At 37.6% G+C, this 14,906-nt stretch overlaps 1 long non-coding RNA gene across 1 annotated transcript; it reads right to left on the reverse strand.

The window, feature by feature from the left end:
* Positions 1-709: 709 nt before the first annotated feature.
* Positions 710-12,783, reverse strand: LOC131333107 (uncharacterized). The gene is made up of 5 exons (XR_009201714.1): positions 12,657-12,783; positions 11,964-11,989; positions 5,292-5,376; positions 904-1,051; positions 710-824 (listed from the first exon to the last, which is right to left on the reverse strand). It is a non-coding gene; the product is annotated as an uncharacterized LOC131333107 (long non-coding RNA).
* Between the last annotated feature and the right edge of the window lie 2,123 nt (positions 12,784-14,906).

Raw genomic sequence — 14,906 nt, forward strand, 5'->3', positions numbered from 1 at the left:
ATGGCCACACTTCACATGAAGTAATGAATGGAATGGATTACATGCATTGATTGCATCACGTTGGTCTTGAGTCAATTGATCAATCAAGGAAACAAATTTCCTAGGGGAACACCTTGTCTTTATAATAAGCTGTAAGTATAAACAAACGGAAAATTATATTAGCATGGTAGTAATTTCATTATCACAAAGGTAGCACACATAGCAGGTATTGGGTGGTAATTTTGTTAGTATGAAACATGTACATGTTAAAACAATCAAAAAGCGATTTGTGGTAATGAATTAAGTAGTTGTGTTAAAGTGGGACTCAACTCAAATTGGATAAGACCACAATGAAAAAGGATACATATTGAAAGGCATAACTACCTATATATGGACATAAATGCACATAAAGGTGAAATCCCATGATTAAGCATTTCAACGGATGGAAGCACGGTACAAAGCATCGTTAGTTATTGACATACCGGCACTTTCTTCTTCTTTTTACTCTCCCCTGTACTCTTCTTCTTCTTCTTCTTTGGACGGGGCGGACAATTGTCGCCCTCTTGTTCACTCGATTCCTCATCATTCACATCGACCTCATGATTCTCTTCGTCACTGCTTGATCCAGAATAGGTTTTGTCGTACTTCTTTCGCAAGTATCCCTCATGCCACCATTCCGACATGGCTGCCATCACCTACATAGGAAATGAATATCATAGACGAGATTAAAAAATGGTACTGATAAAAAAAATACAATTTATTTCCATCCCTCAATCCTAACCTCTGTTTGTTTTATTATATTGTCTTCTTCAAATATTGCCTTTAGACCTCGAGTAAAATCCTTCCTGCATTTAACCAAGGATTCAGTGGTCAATACGTAAGCGGGATAACAAAAGACATGAAATATCATCTATTAAAACTCACACATAAACAGCGAAACAACTAGGTTTCCGTTGCGTCTGGTGTGAACTACTTCCCTCGTGAACTTTTGCACCCATCTTGACCTGCACTTTCATAGGTGGGAGTACTGATTTCCTAGCTTTGGCCTTTGAACGTACCATCATAGAGATAACTGCACATGAAACAAAGAAGTTTACACATAAAACCATAATAAGCAACCTGTGAAGTATAAATCTTGAAAATATGTTTCAGATCATCTTAGTTTCCTAGGGCCAGCCAAAACTATTGCAGACTTAGCCAAATTGCATTGCATTGTTAATGGAAGAAGACAATGCAATGCAATTTCAAACATCGGCATCAACTACTTTCATTTGCAAACATAAGCATCGACTGAGGTAAATGATCAGAAACAGCAGCAGAAAATATGATCGGCGTGATAGCAAAACAGGTTGTAGCAAATAGGAGATTGGAGCTGCCAAAACAGAATATACAGAACAGCAGAAGCAGCTGATTGCACCAGCAGCAGCCGCCATAACTGAGACAGCAGTAGCATCCACACACCAAATAACAGTAAGAACTAGGGACATGCCCTCTTTGGTGCTCTCTTTGGGCCAATACTTATGATGGTAAAAGTTGTTATATGGACAACTGGATATATACATTACTCAAAATCTAGGAGAAAAATCAGCATTCATAGGTTAGAAACAAATTTCCTTCGCAATTCAAAATCCAGCAGATTAAGAGAAGAACACAATCCTTGATAGAGACCTTGGAAATTTATTCCTTTTTCCTAGGATGGGTGAAAAACGCATGTAACATCTACTACAAAATTTCTATCGCTTTTCCAATTCAAACTTATGATTCAAATATCATTCAGAGTAACATAGACCTTGCTCACCCTTCTCAATAAGGGTTCTATCATTTATTCCCAAACACACACAACGGCAAAATGCTTTAAATTAAATAACCAAAGCACACATGCACCACAAATGGCATATGGAAAAGAGATGGGAAACTAAATATCAAAGTTCTATACATCCATAAACAAATAATCTATCATAAACAAAATACCTGTTACAAAGGGCAAGAAACAATAGAAAAGATCTCCAACCCAGGGGATTTCGGAAGCAAATTAGTGCTGGAAGTTCAAACCCAGTCAATTCTGAAACCTGATATAGGTCTCCGGTGGTCGGAAAAGAAAAGAGATGGTCGCCGAGTTCCAAGGTCGCCTGAGGTCAGCGACTAAAGAAAACTGTAACATCCTTTTTAATTGAGGTGCTTAAATGTTATATTTAATAACTTACGGGCTAAAGTGCATTTTTTTTTTAAAAGTAATGTGCATGTGTGCCGTGTGTGTGCTGAGGTGTGTTCTTATCAACAAAAAAAAAAAAACAAAGAAAGAACCCAGAAGGAGTTCTGTATTCTCTACGTTAGAGAGAGAGAGAGAGAGAGAGAGAGAGAGAGAGAGAGAGAGAGAGAGAGAAACTTGCGTGAAGGAAGAAGAAGAGGAGAAAGAGGAAGAAGAAGGAGGAGGAATTAGGGTTAGGGTGTATTCAAGCTTAATTAGGTAATTTACATCTCTTTAAGTATTGAATTTCCTATTTCTCATGCTAGGTTTCTTGTTCTGCATCTAATATGCTCTGAATTGAAGCCATGGGAGAGGGTTTCTGAGGTTGGAATTGAGTTTTTATTTCAGAAAATTCGTGTATATGATGAACATGCATAACTGTGTTCGAACAAGTTGATAATCTGTCCTGTTTTTGACGAATTTATTCAAGGTACCTAGGAACCTTCTAAATTCTTGAAATAAATCCTGAATGTTCATCTGTGAGTCTATTGCATCGTGCTAAATTTTCAAAAAATAACTCGAAGTATTTTGGCCTATAAAATTCGTGGACTGAACTGGTGTCTGATTCGCGTCTGTGCAGACAGCACAGACACGTGTTGGAAAAACGGGCATAACTTTTTGCTCGGGTATCGGTTTACTCACCGTTTCTTGATTCCGAAACTAGACTCGTATATCTTTCTGAATATGTATGGATTGTGCCGTGACTCTTTCTAGATTATAGCAGTTTTTGAGTTAAAGTTTAGGTTTTGGGAAGTTCTGGGATTCTGGACAGCTTTTGATTTGTGTTCCTCGTGAAATACCTTAAGTTTAAGCATGCTGGGTGAACATGAGTCTTAAACATTGATCAATTGGTGATGTTTTGGTGTTGGAATTATTGGAAAATATTGAGTATGTGATTTTTAATGAGCATTCGATCGCGGACTGTTCTGTTGGAACTGTGATTTCTGTTTTAGATGTGTAACTTCATTTGAACGTCTCTTGGTCATTCGGACTCCAATTAGGGCAAATTTTATATTGAGATTGATGTTCTGAGAGTGTATTTTCTAATGGTTATAGTCTTGAAGTCTAATCCTAAACCAATAGAATGCTATAGTCAGAATTCGATCAATGGTTCTGCTAGAAAGTGTGTGTTTGTGAGATTTTTGGCTTTGAGGTACAAATTGGTGAATTTACTTCTTTGCTTTTGGAATTAAACTTTGATCTCATATGTGCGGAATATTTGTTAGGTTCGGAGACGAGGACGAGTATCGCAGCTCCACGTAGGGAGTGACTGCGTTGGTTTTCTTTTTGTTGGAGACCGAGGTGAGTGTTCGATTCATAGATGTTCTCAATTGGATTGAATTTCAAATATTGGACTGTGACTTCGTGTCGGTGGGCAACAATGGCCAACGGTCGGACTTTGTGTCGTGCCTTTGACTTTGTGTCGATTCGATGGCTTTATGCCAAAATTATGACTTTGTGTCGAGCCAGTGACTTTGTGTCGGATTAAAGACTTTGTGTCGATTATTTGCTTAATGCTTAATTAATGATGAACTTGGATTTATTGTCTATATTGAACAACATCCATGTATCATTTACACTCCTTGAACTCGTTTGGGGTTCCAGTTTTGCAGGTATAGGTCGGTGTCCACTACAGGGCAAATTTAGTTATTCTTGGAATTGCTAGTAGCTGCTTGTTGTTGGGCTGTTGTCGCGTGTCGTATCGAGATAGGCCGATGAGGTGCTATTCCGGAACGGGGCGTGACAAAAACAACCGTGTCTGGAGATTCAAGCCCAATGACAATGTCAAGGAAGATCGACGAAGAGAGATGGGGGAATTGCTGGTCGTCGATTGGCAAGAGAGAGAGGAGGAGAAAGGAGTAACGAGATGGATAGAGAGGAGCAACGGGATGGGTTATAGATAGCAACAACGAGAGGGAGGGCGGGGGGGTTTCAGAGCTAGGGTTTGGAAGTGATTTGGGGGCGGGAGAGTTGCGTGTTTTGGGAAGGAGGGAGAGGGGTATTTTTGTCCATATGTGTTTTCCAGACCATGTATTGGGAAATAATTTTCTCCTTTCCATGACTTTGCAATTCCTAAAAACTAGTCCCTGATTTGGGCAATATTTACCCCTCTTTCCACTGTTCTGCAATTTCCCCTTCATTATACTGGCCATATAGGCAATCGTTCATGCATTTGAGTGTAAACTTCTACCAAAAAGGGCAAGAGGGTGCCAATAGGAAGCTCTAATTCAATGTTTTCATAAAAACTAGTGCTTCCAAACATGTCCCCCGCACCACACACCCCCCCCCCCCCACACACACACACAAAAATCAACCATTTTGCGTTATTAAAATGAGTCAAACGACTAATCAGAATGGGAAAACTCAAGACACATTGAACACATGTCAACAAGGGGCTAACATGGTAAGATTAGATTTGATGCCTTTCAAGCATTCCATGTAGCCTTGGGAAATCCCCAGCGAAAAAACACCAAGAATTTAGAGAGAAAAATTCTAGCCAATCTTATTTCAGTAGTTCGACACAATTGGGGGATGGAAATGGTTATAGGAACATTAATTCTCAGTCAATTTATGTATGAAAGAAAATACACATCTGTCCTCATTTATTTGTGCATTTCCAATATCATGGACATCACACAAAATGGTCAATGTCTTCTAACTTTTTTTATTAGATGATTATGAAAACTTTGTATACAAAACCTAAATGACATCTTTTAATTGCTAGAAAAGATCTTGAAATCTTTTTCCACCAACAAACAATATATGTTGACCTGATAAAGGCATGACTGTCAGAAAATGAGAAACAATGTGGAGTGGGGACAGAGGGAGTACAAGGAGCGACAAAAGACTCCAACTAAGCTTTAAAGAAAATCAGTGCTCTGATAGTTAGGGGAAACAACTTATAGGCTACCGGTATGAACATTCCTTCAAGTAACTCCACACGTCAACAAACAGAAGCTCAGATGCAAGTTCGAAAGAAAATGAAGTAGGAAGAGAAACTATTCACAATGAGGAGTATGTCATTTCTTTCCCAACTAGTTTTAAGGAGTGAAGTCCAGCTTACCGTGCTATCAAATTGTGCCTTAGTTGCTCCGCACTTGAGCGCAATAGCAATGCCCTTAGAAGGATATCCCAAACAGTACCAGGTGCTGCATATGCAGATATCAATCAAACCACAAAGTAATCCAGAAAAGTAGCACATTCATAAGAAGTGCTATAGGCAGTACTTCAGGAATACCACCTACTTGAGATACCATGGGATCTACCACAATAGGGAATACACGCTTACGAAACATGGTAAATTTTGAAAAATGTCCACTTAAAGCACATTTCTTGGCGCACTATGACAAACAATTTTTACGCATCTTCCAAAGAACTACTCTCTTCGAGTTTTAAGCAGTAACAATTTAACTTTTTTACGCATGAGGTAACTACTCTCTTCGAGTTTTAGGCCGTCATAATTTAACTTTTTGACGCATGAGGTAAAAGATAAAGAAACAAACAGTGAAAAAATTAGGGAACACTGAATCCAGCACTTTCAAATATCAATGTGCCCTGCCCTGTTTTGAAAACTGCGTTCCAATTCGCAATCACTAGGGTATTAGCATTTTCCGGTAGCATAGATCCAGACATAGGCAATGTAAGACAATTCGTGTGGATGATTCAATCATTCTAATCGAAACACAAAGGTGAAAGCCCAAGTTCATTACTCTGGTTCAGCCCATCAGTGGAAGGGCACCATGGGAGCTCTTTTTATTTTATTTTTTGCATGGCAATATAGGACTAAAGAATTAACTCAATATGGAACTCTGAGAATTTCAGATTTTCGATGCTCAAGCCTTCCCTAAATATCACTATCTGTTGATGATCTAAATAAAACACAAAAATAGTAAGCCTCAAGTTCCATGTGAATTAAGAAATGACGGATTCAAACCTATATATAGCTACTGCTCAAGAACTTCATGAAATGTTGGACAAAGACAACCGATACCTGCATAATCTCAGCCGCATCCGGCCCACACATGGATGCCTAGCTGAGAGAAGCAACAATTTTGTAACGTATTTTGAACTCAATTGTTCAATTCAGATGCATGATAAACATGAACCACCAATTTAGTGGGCCTAATATCCAATGGCTAACAAATGGCATGTATTCAATGCCCTAATATAGTGGACATCCTGGAAAAAAACATCAAAATTTGCAGTTGTGAAACAGCTCTGGGCTATCATTATAACATTTGATACAGGCCCCTACAAATGCCAAGAGAAAACGTATAAAAAAGAAGAGGTTATAAACACATGCACCACAAATGGCATACAGAAAAGAGATGGGAAACTGAAAATCGAAGTTCAATGTTCTATATATCAATGGCCCCCTATATCAATCTCCAGAGGGAAATTAAAGCTTTAGTTATGAAAGCTAGAACAGTTTCTAAATTCGATCATTCACCCAACGACAATGTATGCTACTTGCAAACACAAAATTGAAGCCGTTTGCTAAGCCAGAGTAGAAATGGATTCACAGATCCTATGGAAGGCCGACTAGGGCATTCTTATCAACAAATACCAGAGTCATTACAAATCTCTTCGACAACAATCCTACAAAACATTGAGACAACTACATGGGCATGCGATATGCCGTACGAGGCAGGAGCATCGTCGTCGTTCTTTACAACTATAGTTATATTCATTATAACACCATTATCCTAAAGTGCAAATGGAGAAAAACAAAAGCAAAAGCATGAAAAGTACATTTATATTCATTATAACACCATTATCCTATCTTTTTTTTGATCGGCCAGGAACTATCTATCTTCAGAGCCCATACTTTTCTTTTATCAAATGCCCCCCGAATGCTTCTCTTTGTATACCATCCAAAAAGTATACCAAGCAGAAACTCCAATCAGATGCCGAATACACTACTTTAACACTTCAAATTCTAGGACCAAAGCCAACTTCCCAACGAAACTAGGCGGCTAATGCCAATATTGCTGAATTTTTTAAGCCACCACTGTAAGTCCCAACTGCCAAGCTTATGCAAAATACTTGAAAAAGTCTGCACCTTTTCGGATTGCACTTGGCCATGTGAACTCAACCGACCAAAAACTGTTATGAGTAGTTATTCAGTCAAAATAGGTACTACAATTGCTTCCACCAACATCTTATGAATCCCACAAACATGCACCATAATTTTATGTTTTGATCAAGGAATTTTCTAATGGAGAGAAAAACCATAAGACGCAGATAGAAAATCCAACATGATAAACTCTGAGCCACCAATCCAAAAATCCTCCAAGTTCATAGCTGATCTTTGAAACTGATTTGTGTATCTCTGGTTTATCTTATTCCACTGACGGAGAGCCAAAGAGCCAATCTCCAACAGTCCATTGGTGAAAATAATCAACTATTTTGGTGACTGAGATTTGCCATGTTTTCTGATTCTCTGGGGAAAACAGCGGTAGTTTCTTTCTTAGCGGTAACTATTTTTTGTGTTGTGCTTGCAATATTATGCCGTATAGCTTGTGATTGTACCTTTCTAACGACAACAATGAGGGAGAAGGCCATATTGCCTTCAAATTCAGGATATGCTATATGCAGATTTTTCTCTGTGGTGATTAGAAAGCCAATATATGTGGAGGGCATATTTTGTCGAACATGTGGCGGGCGAAAGATTTCAATCAAGATGGGGAGGGGAGAGCGTTTTACACAGAAGTACATAGCAAATATAGGAGTAGTAGACAATTTATTACCTGTTCTGAGATTAGGATTGTTGGAGGCGGGTACTGGTCTAGTGACGCGTATTGATTCCTGTATTTGAATTTCTATAGCAAGCAGAGGTGGGCGGAGATGGGGAACGCACCCTCACCACTCCAGTCGGCGAGTATGTTGTGATGATTGATCGGTTGGCAAGAGAGAGAGGAGCAACGAGATGGGTTTTAGAGAGCAACAGAGAGAGAAAGAGGGGGTTTCAGCTAGCTAGGGTTTCACAGAGTGATTTGATTTGGGTTGGGAGGGTTTCACGTTTTGTGGAGGGAATAGAGTGAACGACGTCGTGTAAGAGAAGGGGTATTTTTGTCTAGGTCTGTTTTGAATTCCATGTCTTTGGAATTAATGTTCCCCCTCCCATGATTTATGAATTCTGAAAAACTGGTCCATGTGTTGGGCATATTTTTCCCCTCTTCCCACTGTCCTGCAATTCTCCCAAAACTTTTTTTTGGGGAAATTACCGGACAGTGGTCCATGGGGCAAACAATGCCCAAGTGATGGAGTAGTTTTTAGGAAATTCATGTAAATATGGGAAGGAGAAAAGTATTTCCCAATACATGTAAAGGTCACATGAAAAGACTATGAAGCCCCTCATCAAAAAAACCCTAAACCTCAAATCCACCCATCCATCGTTCTCATTCATTTGCCCCCAATTCCCACACGGCTCTGAACGGGACGACCGACTGGAAGTGAATAACAAGAGGCAGGGTTTCTTGGGTTTCTTCTGTTTCTTTCCTCCTCTCGACCTCTTCTCCTTCACCTCTTCTTCCTCTCTGACTTCATCTCTCTATGGTACAGTACTCTTTCCATTCCACGAAAGAAGAAGCAAGATCTTGTCCTCCAAACGGAAAACGTACGCATCTGGTAAGGAATGTTTTGGATTGGGTGTTTCAATTTTTTTGCAGTTTTCTCTATTTTCTCTTCTCTCATTTCGTCTATGTGTCTTTGTTTGTACGCAAATTGGTTTTTTTCATTGTCTGAGTGAGGAATAGAAGGGGCAATATTGAGACTTGCCCATTAGTTCCCCCTAGGAGAAAAAGGTACTATATTGATACCAACATTTGATCCACCATTCTGTACCCCCATTGCAATGGAAGTTTGTTTTTCCAGAAAATATAATAGTTGCTCTTTAAGTCACCTAATGTTTCTCCTTGTAAGAAGTGTTGTTGCTCTCTATGTAAGAAAGTACGCCCTAGACTGTTAAGGGCAGTGACCCATGTTTTTAACTCACTGAATGGCTGTGCCTTTACCCTTCTGTGTTGGTCAGTATGAAATGTGGTTCCTTTTTAAGTTATGTAACACTAGCGAATGCCCGTGCCTGAAGGCACGGGTCAACGTGACGTAATATTGCTTCAATTGACAAAGCCAACTAATAATATCAATTACTAAATTATGATCAATGAATCAAATATAAATAATAAATTCAACAAATCAAATTCTCCATTAAATTTAACATGAAAAATGAAAATGAACCACAAAACATGGGTTAGATCTTTAAAGATTTAGCTGCAAAAAGTATTCTCAAAAAGAGAGAGACTAAATGCACATAAGTGAAAATGTCATGAACATGTATTTTTTGCTCCCTTACACTGAGGTTGCTTTCTTTTTCCGTTATACACTATTTATGTTCTAGCAAATTTTCCGGTACCCAAAAACAATCAAGCCCTAAGATCTGATCTTATGCCTAGATAACTACATAATACACAAAGGTGTCCAAATAGGAGATAGTTAGGCACAATAGTTGGCCCATATTTCAGGTTCCAAACTTGAGGTGCATGTAAACTTGTCCAGTAACTAAGGAGCCATTTGCCTTCTCCGGTTTTGTAAACACCACCAAAACCTCATTTTCCTTTACTTTCATCCGCGTTTAGCTTAAGAGTTCTTGTACCAAGAGGATACCATTTAAGTAAAATAGGAGAAGTAGCAAGAGGATTTGGGGGAGGGGGAATTTAAATGCGTCAACACATTTAGATTTGTAAGACTCAATTTTTCTACAACTATTTGGAACATTGGAATCAATTTTATCAAAAAAATTCCTATTTCTATCTTTCGAAATCTTCCATAGGGTAATTGGACAGAGAATACACCAAGGAAATACACTTAGGTACTTTCCTATGCATCCAAGTTGTGTGGGGTATTCAAGTCACTCAATCCTATAGAATTGCTCACACCATTCCTCTGCACCTGTATCGATATAAGGTGAAGTATCCATTTTTAGCTAACAATCATTCAGTGAGCTTTGTTACAATCATTTAGCTCACTGAATGATTGTCCCTTTACGAAGGTGTGTTGGTTTGTATGAAATATGGTTCTTGTTCAAGTTGTTAGCTTTTGGGATAAGTTTTCTCCTTTCTATAGTGATGTGAAAACAACGCAAGCAAACCATTTTGAGGGCCTTCACTCAAGTAGTTTTTCCATTGACAATGTCCTAGCACCATAATTTGTTCCAACTAATGGAACAAATTAGGAACTTTCTAAGTCTAACAATGTGCAAGGCACAATAGTATGACTGCAACAGAAAAAAACAATGTGTTGTCATCCATAATTTGTTCTAACTCATGTAACATGTTTTTCCTGAAAATAAAACTGTTGCTCTTTAAGTTACCTAATGTTACTCCTTGTAAGAACTTTTGTTGCTATCTATGTAAGAATGTATGCCCTAGACTGTTAAGGGCAGTGACCTATATTTTAATGGTTGTCCCTTGACAAAGGTGTGTTGGTCAATCTGAATCCACAATTCCACTCACAAAACCCTCCCCCTTCTCTCTCTCTCTGTCTGTGTCATACTCCGTATACTCATAACTCCACAGTCCACAGCATTGTTACAAACACAAATTTAGAATTTTGATCGATGAAGGCTTAAGGAGAGGAGTTGGCTGCAATGGCTGCTTATGTAGTATTGGACGTTTCGCAAGGAAATTTCTGCAGAGTTGAAGTTTTTACATGAATTAAAGAAAGAAGAACCACATTTCATATAGACCAATACACCCTTGTAAAGGGACAGCCAACTAGTGAGTTAAAATTGAATTAACTGCCCTTAACAGTCTAGGGCATACATTCTTAAATAGAGAGCAACAAAAATTCTTACAAGGAGTAACATTAGGTAACTTAAAGAGCAACTATAATATTTTTAGGAAAAAAACATTTTACATAACTTAGCACATAGATTCAATTTCCTAAGCTCTGAGGGTACGTGTGTGAGTCATTGCTAACCGTGCATCTCATTGTCCTAACGTATTGCTCTGATACCACAAAACTCTGTAACGACCCTAACCCGACCTTAGGGGTTAAGCCAAAACAAAGCGCCGATGGAAATCCCACCAAGGCCATATCAAGTAACAAACCTTATAAGCAATGACAAAGGAACAAAATATATATTCAGCGGAAACAAAACATATATTACCATATCGAACATCACAGGTTATATACATGGTTTTCCTTGTCAACCACTCAGAGCTGTGCCTTCTACATATCTTACAAGATTCAACTACAAACAAACAAGCCTCTAAAGTAGAGCTTCAATATCTACAACAAAAGTAAAGGTCTAATATTTACAGCCTATCCACACAAAAGGGTCCATGTCAACCCTTTAATCTTCGCATCCTGAAAGGTGGAGAAAAATACATAAGCTAACGCTCGTATGAGTAACCAATACATAATTTACATGCTTTCCATGGAAATGATAAAACATTTCATAGAGATTTCAAACATAGAAGCATAGCCTTTATAAAGCACATTCCCCATAGTTGGTGTATCTACCAGGTGTCCCCGGTAGTTGATAAGCTTCGACGTCTTAGCATTACCCCTAGCGTATAAGTGTCACATAGTAGGAATGTCTTTCTAGATAGGAAAACATAGCCACCTTTCATTTATTTCCATGGAATTCAACTCAAAGTACAAAACATGTAGAACAAGCTTTGAATTGAAAAACTTGCATAGAAGCATGTAATTTAGGTATTAAGTCACTCACCTCGATTCACGTGTCACACCAACCTCCTAGACAATTAGGCAACAAAACCATGATTAGAAGATGCTAAATAAGCCTATCTTTAATGAACATAAGGTCCTAGAGTGTAAGATATGAAGTTAGACAACCAATTTCAAGAAATAATTTCAGAATCTGCAATTTCATCAACTTCAACTTAAAATCTGACTTTGCACGGAAATAACTAAGGTACAAACTCCACATACTTTTTAAGGTCTATGAATCTAGTTTCAAAATCAGAAAACGGTTTGTAATTTCATCGCTCGAGCTAAAAATTATGGCCGTTTCCCCAACATGTGTCGGCACAGACTGCACAGTTCCGAAAATGAGTGATGCTAGGTTAAGAATTTCTATAGAGCTCAATACTTCGAACTTGATCCTGAAATTTTTACCATAGATAGAAGACTCATAGAGGAACTCTCAGTAAAATTCTCAGAAATTTAAGAACTTTCGAACTATCTCAATAAAATTCCCCAAAATCAGACAAACATGAATTTTCCAATTCTCCAGAATTCTAAACCAAGTAATTTCTGTTCTAAACTACTTTAACTACACAAAATCCAAACATTCAGTAGGGCTTTCATGAGTTCTTCAACTCCCAATTCCAACTAAACTTGAAATCAATCTACTAGAGGAGCAAGGAATATGAATTTCACACTAAGAACTTGGAATTCATACCTACTTGAATTTCAATCAGCAAAGCTAGGATTTTTTTCCTTCTAGCTTGGTTTTCCCTTTCCTCTTTCTCCTCTTCCTGTTCCTATTCGGTTCTCTCTCTCTCTCTCTCTCTCTCTCTCTCTCTCTCTCTCTCTCTCTCTCTCTCTCTCTCAGAGATGAATGAAGCGGTGAAATTCTCAGGAGGAATACACGTACGTCTTTTTTCTTTTCTTTTTCTCTTCTTAGGAAAATTATCAAGTGTGTAAGTAATCATGTGCTATATGTATTCCAACCTAACTTAGCAAATAAGATTAAGTCTATAACCACATAGTTAATAGAAGCACAACAATTATCCATGTATTAAGCATAATTAAAATGAGGGTTATTACAAATACATACAAAATATTAGACATCCACCTACTTAATACCCAATTCTAGGGTTTCCTTGACCTTTTCTCCAAAAAAGTATAGGCTTTTCTTAACTTTGCATCAATCAACCAAAAAATAAAATCCATATTTGGCCAAGTTGGACGGCATGTTTGCCTCTGAACACAACTTCCAGATTATAGATAATCATCATTTCGTTGGTCAAAAACAATGCCAATGTCCATTGTTTTCCCAAAATCACACCTAGTAGTACTTATCCTTGTCCACATATTTCCTACATTCTTATCAACTGAACAACTATTGTCCTTTGGAATTAATTTGTTTTCAACTTACAAATGTTACAAACTTGGATACATAGGTTTGCAGATAACATAAACAAGCATTGAAACAGTAGTAATGTCATCACAATAACTTGATAGTATCAATCAAAAGTTACACTAGGGAAGAAAAGGAAATAAATCGCATTCAACGAATGCCCATCAATGAATGGCATCAGTTCTATTTGTACCAAAGCTAGTAAAGAGTTTCCATCACACTAATCCTGCGCAAAGGCCAAAGGCCAAAGGGACGTATGAGAATTGGAACAAAGAGTTAAACTTAACAGCCTCAACAGTTACACATACAGTTCATAGATCAGAGTTTTCAGAAAGGAAAAAATCTAGTGCTACAGCACACAAACAAATGACCTGAACACAATAACAAAGAGGCCACTCTCTCATACAATGAAAAAAAACCAATTTGCTTACAAACACAGACACATGGACGAAATGAGAGAAGAGAAAAGAGAGAAAACTGCAAAAAAAATTGAAACACCCAAAATATATACGTACCAGATGCGGACGTCCCTTGGTCAAGGAGAAGAGACTGCTTCTTCTTCGGTGGAATGGAGAGAGGATTGTAGCTTACAGAGAGATGAAGTGAGAGAGGAAGAAGAGGTGAGGGAGAACGATTGTTGCAGCAAGAGACCAGAGGCGGAACCCTTTCCTGTTCTTCTCTCCTCTTCAGCAACGTACGAAGGAAGGAATGAGAGAACAGTGGGGCTGGGATTTCAAATTGGGAAAATTTAGGGTTTCTTTCATCTGGGGCATATTGGTCATTCTAGGTTGTCCTCTCCATGTATGGGGAATTATATTTTTCCTTCCCATCACATAGGAATTCCCAAAAACTGGTCCATGAGGTGGGCAATATTTGCCCCTCCTTCCACTGATTGGCAATTTCCCCTTTATTCTTAAAGCTTAAAATTTTAAATGTCTATAATTTTTTTATACATATTCATTTTTTTATAAAAATTATGTATTTGAAATTTACTCCTAGAGATCTATCTAATGAGATCAATGTTGAATACAAAATTATAAGAAATAATAAATTTTCATTTTTCAAAGTTCATTTTATTTTGTCTAAATTTACAAGTAACATTATTCATTTAACAATTAAAAATTTTAAAAGTAATAATTAACCATCTAAGTTAAACAGTGTTAATTTCTATTTAAATTTATAATTAATTGCGTTAAGTTAACAATTAACATAATTATATTAAAATCAACAGAATAAATTTTCAACTAATAGTGTTAAGTTAACAATTCAAGGTGTAAAACTCCCAAAAAAAAAAAACTCTACACATAATTTCATTTTTAAGTTTATAGTGCAAAAATAAAAAAGGAGCCTACACCAAATTTTCTTCTTTTTATATATATACAAAATTTCTTATTCAATATGGTACTTGCTTGATAGATTTCGTCGATTAGATTTCAAAAATATATTTTTCTTAAAAATCGGATAGATAAAATAAAAGTAATATACATTTTAGGATTAATTAATAGAATGTGAGAGAGAGGAAAGGACGGCAGAGGAGAAAGAAGTGAGAGAGAGTGGGGAGAGGGGGAG

The sequence above is a fragment of the Rhododendron vialii genome, chromosome 7a, assembly GCF_030253575.1.
Source record: "Rhododendron vialii isolate Sample 1 chromosome 7a, ASM3025357v1".
NCBI classification, from domain to species: domain Eukaryota; kingdom Viridiplantae; phylum Streptophyta; class Magnoliopsida; order Ericales; family Ericaceae; genus Rhododendron; species Rhododendron vialii.